A 21,821-nucleotide genomic window follows, 5' to 3' on the forward strand; every position below is an offset into this window, starting at 1 on the left:
CTTTTATTAATTACAATAAAAATATTTTAAAAAAAGAAAAAAAACCTGAAAAGATCATATGATCTTGTTATATCACTCCTGGATATATATCTGAAGGAACTTAACTAAACATATAATAGAGATATCTGCATGTTGATAACAGCACTCTTCAGAAACTATGGAATCAGCCTAGATGTCTATCAACTGATTAATAGAAAATAGAGAATATGTACTCTACAGTGGAGTATTATTTAACCACAAGGAATGGAATTATTTTTAGGGAAATAGATGAGACTGAAAAATCATCAGTTTAACTAAAATCAAACAGACTGAGAAAGAAAACTATTACGTCTTCTCTCATACACACACAGAATCAAGACTCCAAAAACCCACAATGATAGCAGTATTAAATTAGTCATTTTATTTGACAATCGAAGCCCGTAAGGAATTGAAAGAGTGATTGAGGAGACTGGATGTGAATACTTTATATGCATATAAAAAAATAGAATAAAGAAACCCATCACAAGTATTTTTAAAAAAGCATGTAGTGGAATAAAAGAAATAATAACAAAAGTGAGCTTGGTTAAAATACATCACACATGGGTATAAAAATACCACAAGGAAACTGTTTTTTATATTAAAATACACTAATAAAAATAAGAATGAACCACCAGTACTAGGTTTGTTTCTTTTTTAATTACATTCAGCCAGTGGTTGGAATATTTCTGGTCCACAGTTGTTAGAAAGATACGTTGATTGCTTCATTGAAAGATTCAATGATTCTCTAGAGAAAACACATTTGCTTTAAAAAAAAAAAAAAGTAGAATGGGCCATGGTTTAAGGAAATGCTCATCAGGCAAAATGCTTTTGTGTTGAGTGAAACATCTGCAGTAATCCTTGAGTAAGTCAGGAAAACAGAAAAGTACTCCATAAATGTACCACAGACCTTCTTAGACTTTGTCTACTGGGTCCCAATGGATAGACCTGATCACACTGCAGTCTGAGTTGTTCAGTGTGCCAGGCCTCTTAATAATCTCAGCTCCAGAGTGAATGACTGCATAGTTTTCCTTCTTGGGTTCCTTACTTCTGGCTTCTGTTTTCATCAAACAACTCTGTCTAACTAACCTTGAGAAAGTAATTATGTCCTCAGTATCGATTAGAAAGGAATCATATTTAATTGTGTGTGACATGTTCCACTATCAAACTTGTAGCTTGGTTCACCAGTGTCCTGTTATTGCTCTGTGCTATCCCATCATTTGGCTAATGATCTCCCTTAGAAGTGTTGAAGCTATTTTTCCTCCTACTTCCTGTAAATTGTGAAAAATCATGTCATTTCTGAAGGCCATGGTTGGACCATTTCATGAAGTCTGCCTTGAAAAATGTTTCTTTAAAGCAAAGGGAATGATTATTAAGCATAATGTACCTGTTTCCTAGCTGCCGTGAGTGATTCATATGCACCAGTAAGTAAAAATCCTAAGATCACAGTGTTTAAAGTTCAAATAATAGCTGTAGTCAGAGTCAATTGCAAAGTAACTGAGTCTGCTAAATCATGATATAGTCAGTTTATTCAGAAAACTGTTTCCAGAAAACTATCTTTTATATGAAAATGCCATCACTTCAACAATTGAATTGCAGTTTTAGTTTTCTTTACCTCCAGAATGTTACTTGTGAATATTATTAGTCATTTTAAATGAGTCAGACTCTTTATTGGTTGCTATCAACTGCCTACAATGATTTAGCTGCATTTACTACATGAAATGTTCAAATAATACAAGAAACAGTCTTACACAGAACTTTTATTGTACTAATACCATCATCTCACTCTATTCTTGCCAAATAAATGATTGGTAGTCATTAAATAGTAATGTAATAAGTTATGATGTGTACAATAATGGATAGGATGAAGTTAATATACATTTGACTACAAAGCTTATGAGATCATCTGTGAAATTTAAAAATCCTTACAATAAGTTTCAAATAAACAGATTGTTGAAATGAATTATTAGTTAAGGCTGACATTACAAAAAGGGGATAAATTGAAAATAGTATACAAAATTTTAATGAATTTTCTGTGCTCTTAATAGTGTCATGGTCTAATGGAGAATATTACTATTCAGAAAAATTAAACATTGAAGTTTCTAATCTTATGACAATGTCAGTTAAAGCTAATTACATTCAGAGATCCCTTGAAAATTACTTTATACTTCAATTATTGCTAATAAGTCCTATTTTACTAACTATTATACTTAAGGCCATTTTACTTTTGCTGAGAATTGTGTGCAACTATCAACTATAGGAGAGCTGGTTAAACTTGTTCACCTTGAAGATATGAGCCCATTATTGTTCTGAAGGAACAAATCAAGTGCTATTTCTCTATCTCAGAAAACAGAAATATGAAGATATTTCAAATGTATTGCTCAACTTAGAAAAATTAAATTCTCATGTTGGATACCATCACCTTGTTCCATGCTCTTCATGCATCTAACCTTATTTGTCAAATAAGAATATTGCCACACCACACATATAAAGAAATTTGATCCTCAAATTTGGAAAATAATCATATTCAACATTTCTAGGTTATTATTAATTATTATATTAATTACTAGGATTTGTATTGCCTTATAGGCAACTTTTGAAGATTTAAAACTTTATAGAATTTTTTAAAGTCTTTAGGTATTGTATAAGTCTTTCCCTAACTCTCTCACATGTACATTCAGATAATATGCAAACTTCTGGATATGGTTATGTCCAATTTCTTATAAATAACTATAAAAATTTCATAGGTCCTTTTAAAGGCCATAAACTGCTCAGTACTTCACTAATGTGCTATGTTTAGTATTCTCTCATGGTGCCATATTTAGTACACTAAAATAAACATATCCAGTTGGCTAAGTCTCAACTATATGTCTTTTCCTTGTCCACAGAGAGCAGAGAGGAGTCATGACTATTCCATAACAGTACCATGGTTGATGCTGAATTCCGGCTCAATTATCTAGTACTCTCCAAATAAAGGAGTGACTCCCTTTCTGCTCAAAGCTCTTCTAAAACTTATGTTTTATATGAATCCCCAACCGATTATGTCAAGTCTTCAAGGGCACAGATTCATTGTTACAGAATGAGTGTTCTACTCCTGCTTCTTACTATACAATTTTTCCTATTCTCCTTTCTAAGGGTTTAGTTTGATTATATATGAATGTCAAAAATCTTTATAAATATTAATGTCAATCTGGAGATGCAAAATCTCTCTTGAGCTCTTCTCTGCCCATTTTCTTCCCTTTAACTTCTGATTCTTTCCTAAGAATTTCACTTTCAAGAATCCTTAATATATGTATCTGCTGATAATACCCATTTTTTAGATCAATAAATCATTTTATTCATTGAATGATCATTTTCATGAGAGATATGCTGACATTCTTCCTATGGTTTCTAATTCTTCATCTCACGTTAATGTAAAATGTGATTGAACATTAGTAAAAAAGTGACATTTAATTTTAGAAAACAGAATCATTTTTTCTCTTTTCCCATTACCCTTACTCGTAATGCCTTTGTTAAGATTTTCACACTTTACATGCAAAAAATGCATTCAGTTTTATCATACATTCTTTTTTCCAACCACTTACATCCTAGGCAGTTTCAGACATCAAAGATAAAAAGTGACCAAGATAGAATACTTAGACCTATAAAGTTTTTCTTCATAGGTAAAAGACAAAATCTTAGGTGACACAATTTGAGTTGATAACGCTCTGAATACAACAGTGTAGGAGAGCAGAGAGAGTAACTCAGAAGCAAGATAGTCACGAAAGGACACTTAATGTAAGTTTTACTTGGTGAGACAACAGATAAAATGAGAAAGAAGAACATGCTGATAACTGTGAAAAAGAGCAAACCAGCTAGAGATAACCATAGATGTCTATCTCTGGAGAAAATCAAGTCTGCTGTCTCTGGAGTTGAAGCAAGGGATACTGCTAAAAAGAGATATAGGATAGTGTGGGCCTTGGCAAGAACTCGATTTTATTTTAAGGGTGACAAATTTGGGGTGATTTTGAGAAGACCAGTGGTATTTTCTGATGTATATTTTTAAAGGTCACTGGGAATAATTATGGAACATGATCATATGAGGCAAGATGAGCAGCCAGGTGGTCACTTTGAAGGCTACTTGTAGATATCTCCTTGTCAGTCAAATCAGATATTGCTTGAGCATCGTGATGATTAATTAACCTGTGTGTCCCAGTGACAATTAGAAATGACCTGGTCACTGTGAGGGTGCTGGTGAGGATTTCTATTATTCAAGACACAAAATTAAAGAAAGTTTAACTGAGCCTCTGCATGGATCACCATGAAATGTAAAATTAATTAAAGAATTAAAAAAAACGATTAGAGTGTATTTGGCCTGATAAAAATAGGAAACCATAATTCAAGAAAGATAAGGCAAAAAATTATAAAGATATATAAGACAAAGAAAGAAATCAAGTTTAGGTTAAGAGAACCTCTTTCAAACATAATACGTTTGAGACTGCAATTAGCAATCCAAGTGGAAAATTTCAGTCAATAATAGTAAGTATTAGCATAAAGCAACAAAGAAGGGCAGGATACAGTAAACAAATATGTGGAGGCCTGAGTGTATGGAGAGTAATTCAAAGCTACTATCTAAACAGATAGTCAAAGGACTAAACAGCCAATGAGTTAAGAATCTCAAAAAGTCAGAAACATAAGAGAAAGACAGACTGAGAAAAATACATGTCAAGGAGGTTTCCTGGGGTCTATGTTTTAGGGGAGGTATCATATTTTTCAAATTTTGCTGAAATTCATGTTGAGAAAGAACAATTTGCTAAGCTAAAGACCTTGGTAGCCTTGACAAAGGAAAAGAAAAGCATTTACAAACAATTGCCAGATTGTGGGAGATTTGATGAAGAAAGGGAGGATGAGGATTCTCCAACCACAGTCTCTCAGTCTTCAATCTTTTCTATGAGCTGTAGGCCACCAGTGTAGCCTTTGCACATGTAAAGCAGATTGGAAAATTCTGCTTCTTGACTCTCTGTATGATCATCTCTTACAGCATTCATTCTGAAATCTTCATGTTTATAAAAAACAGCCTGAGCATGCTATTAAAAATGCAAATTCTTGCCACCTCCTGGTTGTGATTCACTTGGGATGAGGCATTTTAAACAAACATTCCAAGTGATTTTTTAATGCAGAGTGACTCAAGATCTTCAGGAAATAGTTGCGCTCTTAATTATTTCTCTACACCCCTCTTCTGTTTTTTTTTTATTTTTGTGCATAGAACTCTACCTTTATTTTTGTGGAAAATTCCTTATATTGTTTTAACAATAAAGTTATTACTTCATCAAAGCCACCTTCATAGTGATAATGTTGGCACTCAGTAAGAAATATGATTAACAAGAAATATCTATAAGTAGCTTTGCTTTGCTTTATTATTTTCTTGATGCTTCCCAAGTCCTCGGGGGGTTATCAGTTTTTCCTTGCCCCAAGTGTTCATATATTTTCAGCCTACTGAATTTTACTTAGATGTATCATGTTAGTAAGTAAATTTCTTCCATCAGTGGGATTAACATTCTTCACATAGTCAGGACAGATCCTTGATTTCTAAATGAAGTTATTTCTAAATAATTCCAAATATCACTCTGCATTTCTGAGGGAAATGTCAAATGAGTTTGCTCTGGGCTGGCCAATGATCACAGCACTTGATAAGATTGGTGTCATGAGTGAATCAGGGAACATCGCCTTTGATATTAGCCTACTTTTAAAATAGATTCTTTTCTCATTCAGGCACGGAGAAATAGTCTTGTTCCTTAACTCTCTTCACCAACCTAAAGTTTGCTTTGGTGAGGATTGTTTTAAGAAATTATCTAACTAAAATTTAGTTGTGCTCTTGTTGAAGTAAGTATTTCTTTTCCTCTTTTGAATCTTTTTTGCTGTTCTTTCTTTAAATCAAAACATCAAAGGAAAAAGCTGATGGATCAGCGAGTTATTTACTGGAACTGAATTTTTGCTTGCCACTAGCTTTTCCAGTCAGATGACGCTTTGATTTGAGCTCCTCCTGCCTCTTTCATGCCTTTAGTTCAGCATGTGGAGAAAATTAGTGCAGTCTGCATAGAAATTATAATAGATTACATTCTAACATCCTAAAAGATGTAAATCATTTTTCCAAGTTTGAAAAATGCTATTAGACAGAAGCCTTAGACATAGAAATGGATAAATAAAACTATTGTAATCTTTTTCTTAAATTTAATTTTATTGCCAAGGTGACATACAGAGGAGTTACGGTTACATGTGTAAGGAAATGAGTGCATTTCTTCTTGGGCATTGTCATCCCCTCCTTCATTTTTTTTTTTGTCACTTTTCCTCCCTCCCAGTGGCGCCTCCTCATGCCAAGTTGTAAATTTCCTTTCCAATATAGTATCCTGAGAGTGTCATTGTTGCATTGGCTCATACTTTGTCTTTTGTCTCTCCCTTTTGTTGTTTTTCTTCCCTTTCCTAAATGAGATAAACGTTTATACAATGCACAGGGAACCAAAATCAAATACATTGACAAGGGGGTGGGGGAGGAGAGAAAAAGAGAAAAAAAAGTTTCACATAGTGCATTAAAAACACCAACCACAAAGAAAGACCTCTTGTTTCCATACCTTGGGGTTCATTTTGCATAGTATCATCTTACATGATCTTGTGTTCATAATCAATATGATCCTCTGCTTGGGCAATTCTAGACATATCCTGTTACATCCTGTTACAGTTGAGGGAAACCTTTTCTTTTTTGATTCTGGTTTATTTCACTTAAATGATTTTTCCAATTTTTCCTCTTTTTTTTTTTTTACAAATGAGATAGAATCATTCTTTCTGATGGAAGCTTGGCATTTCATTGTGCATATATACCACCTTTTCTTGATTCATTCATATACTGAGGGACATCTGGGTTAGTCCCATATCTTAGCTATTGTATACTAAGTAATTGAATTTCCAGTAGCTAGGATTCAGAACAAATCAGGATTGATTTTTATCAGGAAGATTTACAAATCAGTATCTACCCCAAGACATAGTTTTTAAGTTTCTATTGCATGACTAAATATTAAGTAGATAGATAGATAGAAACATAGGTTCATACATACATACATACATACGTACATACATACATACATACATACCACATCAAGTTAAGACAGAGCAAAGGCAGCATAGGCTATTGGCCAAGAATGTGGAGTTTGGTAATGTAGACCTGATTGTGTTCCACCATTATGAACTGTAAGTACTGAGGGAAGTTAGCTGCAGTCACAGTGTTCTTCTGTAAAACAGTAATGAAAATAACATGGCTTGTTTTGCATCATCAGACAGGGTTTTTAAAAGACAGCTTATATGACTTGGTGTGGTCTCTAACTCACAGTGATTTCAAAGCTCTACAGCTCAGAATTACAATTATAAAGAAACAAGTGGCATCTTTTGGTGCCATGTGTGGGACATTACTGGGCAGCTCTCGCACTGCAGGGTGTCTATAGTCATTAACTCCCCAAGAAATGAATTACAGCTCTGAGAAAAAGCTGTATTATTTTCACAGAGGCAAAAACAAAATATTCTAACAATAGTGTATATTGAAATATGTATATATGCATTTATTTTCCAATCATGTTGCTTCCTATCATTATTTCCATGGTGAAACAATATTTATATTGTCTATAAAAGCAAACATCTTCCATTTAAACATACCCTGAGCTGCCAGTTTTCAAATTATGAAAAGAATCTCCTGTCAGCCTTCATGCAATGAGGCTCCTATAAAATAGTTTAATGGCACTGAGCTTACATGAGTCATAGAAACCTTGAACTAACTGGCACATTCAGAGGAAGCCAAGATGACTGGGTAATAAGAGCACGTCAGTTCTGGCCATTTTAATTGTAGAGTAATAGGAGAGTGCCTTAAGCCACTGTGAATTGTTTTAGCTATGCTACAAAAGAAATCAGTCTTTCATTTTCTCAATGGTTCTGAGAATTAGATATAGACTGTCAAACCTCTAACCAAATTAGAAATTAATATTCAGTATTAAGATCATATTACATTTGTAGATGTGTTCAAAATACATTAGTATACCTGAAACCCAAGAAACAGTCATTTTAAACTATTTTCTGTTTTCACAAACTAGTTAAAACAGTCTTACAGTAACTAGTCTAATGATGATAACATGTTTATTGAGTGCATGAAATCAAGTACTGTTGGGGGTGAGTAACACCATGTCTAATAACTTTCTGCTGAGACAAGGCAAGGCGCAAGAGGCAGGGCGCAAGACTTGATTACCATTCGTTACAAATGTGTTATTGTTTATCACTCTCTGCTGGGACCTAGAGTGAGGGTATATTAGCTGGAGGCACTTCCTCAGGAAGGGGGATTTTTGGAGAGATTTTCCTGCCTTGATGACGCTGCGTGGCATCTCTGTTCGTGCTCCGGGGAAGGAAGGCTGAGTACGGGAGGACAGTGGGCCCTCTCCTCTCCAGGCTCGTCCTGGTAGGGACATGTTTTTCTCCATCCCTCCTACTAGTCTAAAGGGACCGGGGACGAAGGACCCTGACAAAGTACTTACTAATTTATTTTATCATCCCATATCCTTTTGCATAATAAATCAATATTTGTTTATTAATTTGGAATAGTTTTATTATCTTTAAGTAGTTGTACAAACGAGTTGCTACTCAACAAAGCAGTTTATGAACACAGGGCATATGTTTAGTATCCCTTCTGTCAACATTCTTTTTTTAAATAATTTTTTATTGTGATTAATAGAAGGGTTACATTATATTTACCAGATAGAATGTGCATAACTTCACAAACATTGATACCCTTTCTCATGACATGGTCCCCATTTCCCTCCCACCCTCCCTCCGCTTATCTTGATTTCCCCCCTTCCCTATCCAATTTCAAATAACCAATTAAGCACATATAAAATATATCAGATAACAAGATGAAATATTGTAACAATATGAGATAACCAAGGATGGCAAAAGAGATGAGAGATAACAGTACATTAAGGACAACGGTCACTCATTATATGGTTTTTCTTTACTTATCCAGAAGGTCCTTACATTTAGTGTTGTACTATTTGGCCTAATGTCTCTAAATTTTGTTCTATTGTAAATCTCTGCTAGGAGAGCCCAAGGTTTCTACTGATTATGACAAATGAAGGAAACCATTGAGCCTATGTTCCTTTGAGTCTGGCTTACTTCACTTAATAGGATTTTTTTATAAGTCTTTCCATTTCCTTACAAATGGGGCGATGTCGTTCTTTCTGACAGCAGCATAGAATTCCATTGTGTATAAATACCACATCTTGTTGATCCACTCATCAACTGAGGGACATCTGGGTTGGTTCCATATCTTTGCTATGGTAAATAGTGCTGCAATAAACATTGTTGTACTAGTGGATTTAGTATGTCCTTGTTTCTGGATGATTGGGTAAATGCCAAGTAGTGGAATTGCTGGGTCATAGGGGAGCTCTATGTTTAGTCTTTTGAGGCACTGCCATACTGCTTTCCATAGTGGTTGAACAAGTTTGCACTCCCACCAACAGTGTAGTAGTGATCCCTCCTGGCCACATCCCCTCCAGCATCTGTTGTTATTAGTTTTCTTGATCCTGGCCATTCTAACTGGAGTGAGGTAGAATCTTAAAGTTGTTTTGATTTGCATTTCTTTTATGCCTTCTGTCAACATTCTTACCCACCCCTCCTAAACCATTTCTGCCTTCCTATTCTTAACTTTCAAGTGGTATATTGTTTTTTGTTTGCCATTTAACGAAGCAGTTTATATGTACGTTGCATCTTGATCTGTATCAACATTTTTAAACATCTTTGTCCCATTTTGACCCATTCCCTTATTTTCCTCAATTCTGTGATATGTATGATGAATTCTTGCCTGCATTCTCCTCCCTCCCCCATTTCATTCTTCTTCCTCTCTCCTCTTGATCCCACTCTACTCTTTTGCAAGTATCTACTTCCTGGTATTTATTTTGTTGCTTTTGACTTAGTATTTTTAAATAATTAGATTGGTTCAGCTATTCCTGGAGTAATGAATTGTTAATTCATTTATAACCTGTGCATCCCCTCCAGTATGTTTACTTACAGATTTATAGGCACATTCTATCTTCCACATGCAACCTGTGTGTCTCTGTGCAAGGTTTACTCACTTCTTTTGAAGTACATATTGCTCAACATTCTATTGTAAGGAGAAAAAAACTAAATACAAGACTGATTAAATAATTTGCTTGGAAGTAAACATTAGAGTCACAGTTATAATGCACATCATCTGACTTTAGAGATTACTGTCTACTTTAAGCGGTACACTAGATACATGTGTGTTTTCTGATGCTCTGATAACCTTGATACCTGATACTATAAACACTTGAGACTAGGTAATTTGGGAAAAGCATAAATTTACTTGGATCATGTTTCTGGGATTTGGAAAGTTAGAAGAGCATCATGCTGGAATCTGCTGTCTAAATGTCTAGCAAAGAATATCTTAAGTGGTAAAAAGGTATCACAAGGAAAGACAGAGAAGGGATGGCAACTGTTTAAAAATATCACAAAATATGTATACATATTTTGTGACTTCCACAAAATATGTATTATCTCATAGTTCAGGAAGGTTGAGGTCTAAGAACAAGACAGGGCCCAGACTGCATACTTTTGAAGACTGTAATTTAGAACATTCCCAGATTCTCTCTTCGTTTCTGTTAATTTGGTAGAAATCTTTGATGTTTCTTACTTTGTAAATACATCATTCTGATCTCTGCTTTCACATTCATATGACATTTTCCCCATTGCATATCTATGTATACACCCATTTTTTTTTTTTTTAGAAAAAACACCAGCCATATTGGATAGGGCTCAGCCTTAAAACCTCACTTTGACCAGATTACCTTTGTGAAGACACTCTTTCCAAACAAGGTTTCATTCTGAGGTACTGGGTGTTTGTGCTTCAATATGGTACTTTGGGATGTGGGAAACGTAATTCCTCCTATAATTCAACTAATAAATCATGTGTTTGAAGAAATAGCAGATGGTACATTCATAGAACTCCCGTTTTGTAGATAGATGGATTAACATGATGTATAATCTATGGGTTATATGATGAAAGGATGTAATACATGGCCTTTTATTTTTAAATCTGATGGGAATGTAGTGAAATACTCCATCAATTCAGCAAAATTCTTTCCCATGGCATAATGTTCACTAGAACACAATTGAAATGATCAACCCAAGAGTCAAACGCTCATAAAAAAGACTGCATTGCTTGGAGAGTGCAGTGATGATTAGTTTTATTTGTGTGTTTGACTGAGTCACGAGATGCTAGAGATCTGATTAAACATTATTTCTGGATGTTTCTGTGAGGTTGTTAACCAGAGGAGATTAGCATTTGAATTAGAGTTCTGAATAAAACAGATGGTCCTCCCCGGTGTATGGGTATCATCCAATCCATTTATTGTCTGAATAGAATAAAAAGGGAGAGGGGTGAATTTGCCCACTCTCTCCTGACTGCTTGAGCTGGAACATCAATCTTTCCTGTCTTTAGAGTTCCATTCTGTCAGGCCTTCAGACAGAATGGAATCTATGCCATTGGCCCTGTGACATTAGGCCTTCAAACTATACCTCTGACTTTTCTGGGTTTATAGATTACAGATAAAAGAACACAAGAATGTTTGGCTTCCATTAAACCAAGTACGCCAACACGGTATACTAAATCTCATCTGCATATATATATGCACACATGTATATGTGTATGTATATATGCATACATGTATATATGCATATAAACACACATGTGTGTATATATATAGAAGACAGCATATATATATATACATATACATATACATATATGGTCTCTTGGTCTCTTCTACCAGAACCAGAGCTATGTATTGTTTCCACTGGAAAAGACATTAGGTACGATTTTCCATCTTTTATCCAACGTATTGAGCAGAACTCCATCCCTGGACTTAAATACCATCTCCCATACCTTGGTATCTAACACAACATTGCTTCATCCAGAGGGGAAAAAAAGGTTTGTTGCCTTGAGCTTTGACTTCTCAGTCTCTATAAATGTGAGAAGTAGATGTCTGCTGTTTATAAGCCATTCAGTCTGAAGTGTTTTGTTATTGCCATGAACCTGTTCCTAAGCACTCTGAAGCCATTGTCTTGCTAGAACAATAGAATGGCATTCTGAAAATTCAGTCACACAGGCAAGAACGGCAGTAGACATCTATAATTCTAGTTATTCATGATGTAGAAGGATTGTCATCCCAGTCCAGTCCAGGCAAAACCCGAAGAGTCTACTTAAAAAACCATGAAAGCTGAAGAAGGCGGCAGTGGATACTGCTCAAGGACAAGAGTGCTTGCTTAGCAACTGCAAGGCTGGGTTCGTGAAGCCAAAATCATACTCCATCCTGCCAAACAACAGAAAATAAAAAGAAGCAATCATAGTAACAGCCAAACAGCCTAAGCCCTGATGAGCTGGGACAAGTTTCTCCGGATAGCTGTTATATGCTCTGAATAGGATTGCGTATATTGTAAGAACCGTTGCTCCCACTGTCACGATTTATGTGTCCAAGAATCAAGGAGTGAAAATGAGGATGACATCACTCACCACGACCTTTTAAATATCAAACAAACTTCTGTTTCTTTTTTTTTTTTTTGATGGGTCATGGGGCTCGAACTCGGCCTGGGTTCTGTCCCTGAGCTCTTCAGCTCAAGGATACCTACCTCCTTACTCTTGCGCCAAGCCCCACTTCCCATTTTCTAGAGGTTAATTGGAGATAAGAGTCTCAGGTCCTTTTGTACCCTGGGCAGGCTTTGAATTGTGATCCTCAGATCTCAGCCTTCTGAGTAGCTAGGATTACAGGCATGAGTCACCTCAACCAGCTCAAACTTCTGTTTCTTATTCCCCAAATACTTGCCCTGATGGTCCAGCAGCCTTAGTTTTAAAGGAAAAAAAAACCTATCTCTCAGGGACAACTACAAGATCCCACCAAACAGACAAACTACTCTGATTGGATTCGTTCTGCCTCTAAATCAACAAGTCAAGATGAGGTGGCTATGCCATCTGCAGTGACTGATCCTGACTTGCAGAAGGCCATCAGACCCCTCCTTTGTAGTGGATAAGAAAGAGTGTGTCAAGCATAAAGTATATGATTTACAATAATGCTTGCTATATGACCTACCCTGTGATTAACTCCAATGGAAAACTAAAACATCCTTATCAAATTAAAGCCACTAATGACCCAAATAGTACTAATGAGCTTTCAGAATAAAAACTTAGTCCATATTTAAATAAATGTGTTGAATGAGCTGATGTGATTCATGAAGGTAAAAGGAAATCAGAGTGGGCAGTAGGAGAGGTTACTGATAAATACCACTTATCACCTATCACCACGTGCCAATAACAGAGATGACTGTACATGACTAATTGTTATTAGCATCCCTAATCATGAATGCATTAGGGGAATCCTTTTTCTGGAGAATCTTAATATTTTTAGCTTGATCCAAATATATTTCCATGTAATTTTATGTTGGTGGATCTTCAGTAGAAATTGGATATAATAATAGTGATTTATTATTTATCTTTTCAAGTGAACACATGTAAGTTAGAAAGATGATTCTGTTAAAAGGTATTTCAGGTGTCTGAAGGCATATAAGGTGCTAATTCTGATGCTCTCTTCTGTGCTTAATCATTTAAGTCACACCCAAAATAGCAAATATCTAAGTGTATACTGTTAGCTTTGTCCTAATGAAATGAAGATTTGTGCATATAATGTAAATTACCGCACTATTTCAGTCAAACTTTGGACATTTGCTTATTCAAAAACACTAACTTGAAGCCAGTGGCTCACGCTTGTAATCGCAGCTACTCAGGAGGCTGAGATCTGAAGATTGCAATTAAAAGCCAGCCCGGGCACTCAAGACTGTGGGACTCATCTCCAATTAACCACTAGAAACTGGCGTGGCGCTGTGGCTCAAGTGGTAAGGTGGTAGCCTTGAGCTGAAGAGGTCAGGACAATGCCCAGGCCCAGGCGTAGGGCAATAGGTTTGAGCTGAAGAGTTCAGGGACAGTGCCCAGGCCCAGAGTTCAAGCCCCACAACCAAAAATAAACAAACAAAAACTTCCTTGGAGCATCTTATAAACCCCAGGATCTGGACTACACACCAGATAGAGCAAGATTAATGGCATATCTTCTCTCAAAACTCTCAATATTGCAAAGGAGAAGAAAAGCTCCTGCTAGTTAAAATTGCATTTGGTAAAAGGAAAAAAAAAAAAAAAACCTTGTCTTTGGTTGACCGTATCTATGAAATCTTACCAAACTTTTCCCTATAACAACAAATGAAAACAAACACACACAGAAAAACAAAAATTCATGTGAATACCTACACTAGAACGAATGGGTAAGAGTTGGAGTATAATCCATTGATAGAAAACTTGCTTACGAACAAGTTTTGGGGGTTGCTTCTAAGCACTGCTGAACAATGAAAATTAAACAGAACAAAATTTTTTAAAATAAATGGTTATCTTCACTACATGATGCAGAACTTCAATAAGCTAGTTAAACTTAGCTCTATAATAGAGCTGTGAACCAGTACCTGTAAACCCAGTAGGTTTGTTGCATTTATTTCAATTTCATTTTACGTGTGTGTGTGTGTTTGTGTGTGTTCACTATAGGGATCTTTTTTCTAGGATTCTTAATATATGACCTATTCGTATTTCTTATATTATTTTCTGACTTCTTCAATAACTAGACTTTTAAGTTTAGGATTACTTCCGAAAGATCATAAATTTAAAAGGACCAGTCTTATTAATGCTTATTTTTCTCTAAAATATATTACAGATACTAAGTAAGAAAAATGATCATAAATTTTAAAAAATTTGAATCTTTGCTCTGTAAGAGTTCAACTAAGCTTGAAATAACTGTAGAAACCAACAATAAGCTATAGATTGATAAGTGCTTTAAAAGTATAAACTTACATGGGTAGGAATGATACTAGTATTTTGGAAATATCCTACTTGATAGACTTTTTTTTTTAGCTCAAACATCATTTAGGCAACTTTACATTAAGTATCAATTTAGTTCGATAAGGATTGAGGGCAAGAACCATTACTGGTAGAGATAATAGTGTTTCACATAGATGGAAGAAAGGGAACAATAAAAGAATAACTAAAGCAAGAAGGAAAGAAGGACGGATAGCTAACACTTGAGAGAAGGAGGAAAGATGGGAGGGAAGGAAGAAAGAAAAGAGGAAATAAGAGAGAAGGAAAGGAAGGAAAGTAGGGAAGAAGAAATTAAAGAGAAAAGAAGACATCATTGTGTGCTAGGGAGCTGATACAATTTGGAGTACATGGAAAGCTGTGGGGAAAGGGGGAAGGGGCCAGGAAGCCAAAAGATAACTGAAAGGAAGACTGAAGCTGGAACATGCGGGACCCTATCTAGTGTACGAAGGAATTTTATATAAATAATGAAGGGAGCAGAAGTTTAAAGGCATAAAATAATATGGTTGCTTTATCATTGCCTGTGTGGTAAATGATTTAATGTAGAGAAACATCGAAAGTAAGGATCTCAGGAAAGGACAATTGTCATCATAAAAATGGTGAAAGAGACTAATGGTCTGAATCAGAAAGACTTCATGTGATTGATAGTTTTCCTTTGCCACTAGGAAAGGGAACTCTTCAGTGTTTTCACTGTTGAAATGTGTTTGGGTAAGGGAGGAACATGGAGTTTGTGTTCAGAACAGATCAAACAAATCACAAGAAGCCCTTAGAGATCTTTGTTCCGTGTAAACGAATTCTCAGTGCTAATTTGACTTTGCTAGCTCTATATACAAGTTTTCTCTGGTGTATTTCAGAGTGCTTACTATGAATTGCCATAATAATATAAAACTGAAATTTCAGTCACTTGGTAATTTTCCACTGTCATTTTTTTCCTTGAAAGGTAAGCATTTTTTGATAAAATAAATTGAAGAAAGTAGCTATAGCTATTCTTTTCCCCAAAATTATCCAGAATTGCTAAGAGCATATTCAGACTAGCTCATGCAATTCTCAACAAAGGAGAGTTAGCTTATAGACTCCAGCTTACAGAAAGGATGGAAATAAAATGATAGGTACAGGTGGAATGCATATGCTAAAATAAATACAACTGTGTTTATTCATACAAATATATTCATATACTTGATTATGTTTCATAGTGTCAATTCTATAATATTTAAGCAGGACTTCAAACATGAATGTAGAACACTAAAACAGAACACAGAAAGTTCAGAAAACAGCAACAACAATAAAAATCCTGGTCACTGCATAAAGAAATAAGACATTTTTAAGTTAAAAGTATAAAAGGCATCTCTCCAACTATGCCATATGGAGAGAGTGATTAAGTGTATGACAATAATGCAGTGGATCTTTGAAAAGCACTAAGCACTTAACACAGGTAAAATAGCAAATTTTCCTCCAGAGAGTACTTCTATATCAGCCCAAGTGGTGCTTGCTATAGCTCAAAGCCCAAATAATGTCACCTCACTCTTATCAATTGTCTCTCAATGACAGAAATGGGCTCCTCAAAATTCTGGATGGTACCGAGAGAATTTTCTATGTGTCTATTTGTAAGTTTTCATAGTAAAGAGAAAAATCACATCTGTTAATAGGAAAATTCTATCATCGTGGAAGCCTAAATAACCAAAAGATAAGCCAGTAAGCTGAGAAGGAGAGGGAAAGAATGAGAACAAGAATTCAATGTATATTCTAGAGTGAGAGAAAGGATAGGTAGAGGAGGGATAGGATGACATTGATCAAGATGTGTGATATTCATACGTTGCTTTGTTAAATAGCAACTCATTTGTACAACTACTTAAAGGTAATTTAAAAACACATGAAAGGTAAATAAGTAGGCCATGAAATAAAAGCTCCCAAATCAAATCTGTTCCATTACTCCTAAAGTCATAGAAGCAATGCAGTTTGCTCTAGGTCCTGCTCTATGTCAGTCAGAAGAGTAGATACTCAGTCCATCTAACTCATTTGCCTTGGTGGGGAAGCATAGGTTTAGATGAATATGTTTGTCGTGATTGACTTTACCTACTTAAGGCTTGATGGTGTTGATGCAGCAAGGTTTGACCACACATTTACAGAGGAAATTTACAAGGGTAATACAGCCTGGTGTATAATCACACATGCACAGGCACCATACTTCTCCCATTCAAATTCACGTTTTGCCCTTCTCAAAATCCTTATGTCCCAGTTACCTCACCTGGGAGAAGGCAGTAATAAAAGTATCTATTTCCAAGGGTTTCTGTTAAACTTTACACTGCATAACTGCAATTAGCTAAAAGAGGAAATCATATGTATTCTCACCACACAAGGAAATGTATCTCTTTGGTTCAAGGAAATGTATTCATTAGCTTAGTTATGAAAGTCATTTTATAATGAGTTTATGTAAAATTACATATACACTAGGTGCATATGATTATTTGCAATTTTATAAAATTATATATTAAAATATATACTCAAATTATCATACTATATCATAAATAAATTAGTATAAATGAAAGAGTGTGAGAGATAACTATAGGGAAAACATGAACATTTGAGTCCCTTAAATATTTTAGTATAGTCTAAATACTTACAAAAGCTTCCTAAAATAGTAATCTATAAGATGGCCATAAGTGAAAGATGTTTTCCTTATTTCAGAATACCTTCTTTACACGATTGCAAAATAAGTGCAAATCATCACTCATATTTCTATAATCTTAAACCACATTGGCAAAAATTAAATAGGCTCCCTTGAGTCTATTATTTATTAAAAGTATCAATTTTGGAGTTAAGATTGTCTTTTAGGAACTATTTTCTAAACTATCCTTTTTTTTCTATAACAGCATGTATTCGTCACATCTTTGAAACTCTTCAAAAACTTCCATTTAATTGCTGAGTAGTATTTCATAAGGAAGAACACTTTCTCCCACTCTCAGGGCTTTATACAGTAAGTGAAGCAATTTTCCAAAACACTAGAAGTCATGTTGAAACATCCTCTATTCTTCCCCCTGGAGATCAAACCAATTACTGGACTCATTCCCTCATCCATTCCTGTCTTCATTCCTGCAGTCTACAAATATGTTTTGAGGACCTGCACTTCAACGGGAACTCTGTTTCAAAGCTGAGAGGATAATGAAGAAAACAGAAAACAAACAGAAGAAAATGCTTTAGCTTCACACCATTGAGATTGAGGAACAGTAAACAAAATATACAAAAGAGGCAAATATAAAATGATAAAACAGATGATGTGAAGTGCTAAGAAAAAAATTTACATAGCAAGGTAATTGGATGGGGAGACTCGGGAATCACAATTTCAAATGGTAGAGCTATGCCAGCTTCCTACCACCAACTCAATAGCAGAAGGCAACAGGAATCGAGTACCTCACAGTTCTGAGTTTTCTGTCTCACATCAAGGTTACAGTCTGATGATGCTCTCTCCAAAGCCTGGGTGGGATTCATAATCCTGTTGCTCTGGCAACAGGACTCACCATCCCTTCCTTTCTAGCAGTGTCACTCACTCCAATGTTGTCTTCAGCCTCACCTGGCATTCATTCCCTTGTGTGTCTGTTTTCCTGTGACCATCCTTTTGGAAGCACACTGGTCACACTCTATTCTACTGTGACCTCATTTTAATTATTTATCTCTGTAGCTTTTGTGTCATTCCTTTATCTTGAACTCAGGACTAGGCAAACTTGAAGAACTTTGTGCGCCAGCATATTTTTCAGGTAGCTCTCCCAATTTTAGCTCCAGCCAGTTTTGAACTGTTGAACTCCTGATCTGTGACTTTTAAGTGGCTGGAATTACAGGTGTGAGCTACAATACCTGGCTCCTATGTTCAAAAGTCCCAGTCTAAGATACTGCTAATAATAGGGTCAACACTTTCACCTTCATCTGCAGCTAGCACAGAGCTCGTAAATAAACTTACATTACTATAATGGCCAGATTAGCGACTGATGAGAAGCTTATATGTGTGTTCTGTCATGCACTGAAATAATTTTTTTAGTAATTATAACCACTTGTGTTCAGGAAGTTCCTCAGCCCCTCCCATCACTAAAATTGTTCAAAAAGATCAAAAAGATCAATGTTTTTATACATATTAATATTTTTAGCTCATTGCTTGGTGCTCTATATTTTTTTCTGGTTCACGGTTTAGAATGGAAAATCGTAGTTACCTAGTTCTCTCAGAAGTCTAAGACTATTCTACTGAGTTAATATACTCAGTATATTCACACACACACACACATACACATGCACATGCACACACATACCCACATGTATTGTTTAATAATTCTGATTCAAAGGAAATCTAACTTATTCATGTGAGAGTGTACGTCTTCAGCATAACTGAAATAACATGAGTCTCATAAAGCAAGTCAAGTTCCTGAGACTTTTATTTCATATATTAAATCTACAGAAAAGTTAAAAGATTAATGCAATGAACACATGTGTTATTCACCAAAATAAATCTGTCACACTTGTTTTATCTCTTCTATTATTTCATGTGAACCTATTTCATAACAAGTTACAAATATTGAGGTATTTAATTCCTCCTTCACTGAACATAATTCTAAGAATGAGATGGCTATTTATGTTATACACTAAGATGTAATTAATAATACAGTACTATGCAAAGCACACATGCTCTCTGACATATGATGCTTCTATTTAGGGACTTTGTATGGATCATTGTAGAAGCCACAGTTTGAATTTCAGGCAGTCTAGCAAAAGATGGTATTATATTCTGTCATTCTACCATGCAGCAGAAACAAACAACTAACTCTCATCATCCAGAGGCTCACGAAAGGAAATATTTGATTCTCTACAGCTTACTGTGTTGCCAGTGATTTGGGGTATTATTTTTTATGTTTCTTCCTGCTATCTTATCTACAAAATGCCCAGTTCTGTATATGGGAGATACTAAACACTTATACAATGATTCTTCCCTCAGGAGAAAGAAGCAGGAAGATCACATGCTCAAAGTCAAGCCTATCTCACGACTCTGTCTCAAAATCAAAGCAGATGAACAAACAAAACACAGGCCTGGTTTTACATGCTCAATTGTAGGGTAATTATTCTGAACATAGTCTTTGCTGAACATTGGTATATAGAAGGTTAGGCATATTAAAATGATAGTTTTGTTTATAATAATTTCAATTTATGATGGCATTGTTTGGGTATAAGCCATGGACTTACCCAATAATAAGTCAAGGAACATGTGTGCATTTCAATTTTTCCTCAAGCGAGTAGTTTGTAATTTCTTTTCTTCCCTTTTGTCCTATTCCCAAATCAATCTTTGCCAATTCTCTTTCTGTAGTTTCTTTGAAATTAGGATGGTGCCTTCCAAATTGATACTTTGAGTGTTTTGGTTTTTTTTGAAGTAATACTGTTTGCCAAGCCCAGGACTCTTTTACAAATCTCTAGGTTCTGTATTTCTGTGCTTATTTCCTCATGGCTAAAACCAGTTAAAAATATTTGCCCAAAATATTACACGTGACACATTCAATACAAATGGAATTATAAGAAGAATTATCTATAATTATGCTATCTTTGAATGCTTACTTTAAATTCTGCTCTTCAGTAAAGTTACAATGTTTTCTTTATATTTAGCATTGTTATTACTGCGTGATATTTGCTATTCTGCCAATTAACTTGCTTACTAAAAATACTGTACCCCTTGGCTTTAATATCTATTAGTCTCTTTCTGTAGCAGTTAATATAGACATTAGTCACCTGGAAACTTTAGGTTTTTCTGTCAATTTGTGAAACAGAATCTTACTTTAAAGTCAAAGGCATTCTCTAGCTCATAATCTTCCTATCTGAGCTTCTTAAGTACTGAAAATGAGGCCTGCTCCATCACACCCAGCTTAAACATTATTTTTAACCTACAAGAACAATTTCTGCTCTATCTGTAGTTTTCTTCTGTCTATGTGTATTTTAATCACTGTAATAATAGTCGTTCAGCACCTAGCAAATCTATATGTATTTATCACATCAGTATCATAAACAAACATAAGTTTGTCAATGTTTGGTTAGATTTTTTTCCCTAATTTTAAACTATTATCACCATTCTCATGAATGTCTTTGAATAAAGTAAACTTTGTAATCATGGTTATGATTTAATTTTAAACCATGGCAAAGGAAACAACATTATGGCCTCCTGCTTGTCTTTCAAAGTGCATCTCTATCAGGGAGAAGCCATTTCCTCCTCCTTATTTCAGTGACTTCTTCATGTTTATTGGTTTTGCCTGTACTGGGGTTTGAACTGATGATCAAATTATTCTTCTTTACCTATTTTGCACAGGGCAGATACTTTACCACTTGTGCCACAGCTCCACACAGGATGGCGTTTCTTCCATGACTATTTACTCAACCCAATTATCCCAATGCCATCCCAATTTCCTTATTACAATCCTCTCCTTTATTTTGAAGTGCTTAGAATTTACATCCACTTGATAATTAGAGCTCCAAAACAGTCACTTAAAGCCTTTTATATCTAGTTTTCATTAGTTCAAATTAAACGATTCATTGGCTTGAGTTTCACTTCAGTGAGCCCTCTCATAAAATCTGGTTAGACTTCATGGCAACATAGCATGTGAAAGAAATGACAGTGCATCAGCAAAACCACCACTGTGATGAGAATGCTCACACATTTTATTAGCCCAGGGATACACTTGTCACTCACCTGAGAGATATGTCAGGGTAAGAAGAGTGAGAATGCAAGAAGTTCTAAGACAAAAGGAAAAAAAATGAACAATGGCTCTGCTTTCATTTACTGAAGCAGTTGTGTAGTCAGCAA

At 35.3% G+C, this 21,821-nt stretch overlaps 1 long non-coding RNA gene across 1 annotated transcript; it reads right to left on the reverse strand.

Moving 5' to 3' along the window:
• Positions 1 to 6,246: 6,246 nt before the first annotated feature.
• Positions 6,247 to 18,569, reverse strand: LOC150047379 (uncharacterized). Its single transcript, XR_016539392.1, has 3 exons — positions 18,407 to 18,569; positions 7,140 to 7,276; positions 6,247 to 6,474 (listed from the first exon to the last, which is right to left on the reverse strand). It is a non-coding gene; the product is annotated as an uncharacterized LOC150047379 (long non-coding RNA).
• Between the last annotated feature and the right edge of the window lie 3,252 nt (positions 18,570 to 21,821).

This window comes from Megascapheus bottae, chromosome 23 (genome assembly GCF_031878675.1).
Source record: "Megascapheus bottae isolate mThoBot1 chromosome 23, mThoBot2.hap1, whole genome shotgun sequence".
NCBI lineage: Eukaryota > Metazoa > Chordata > Mammalia > Rodentia > Geomyidae > Megascapheus > Megascapheus bottae.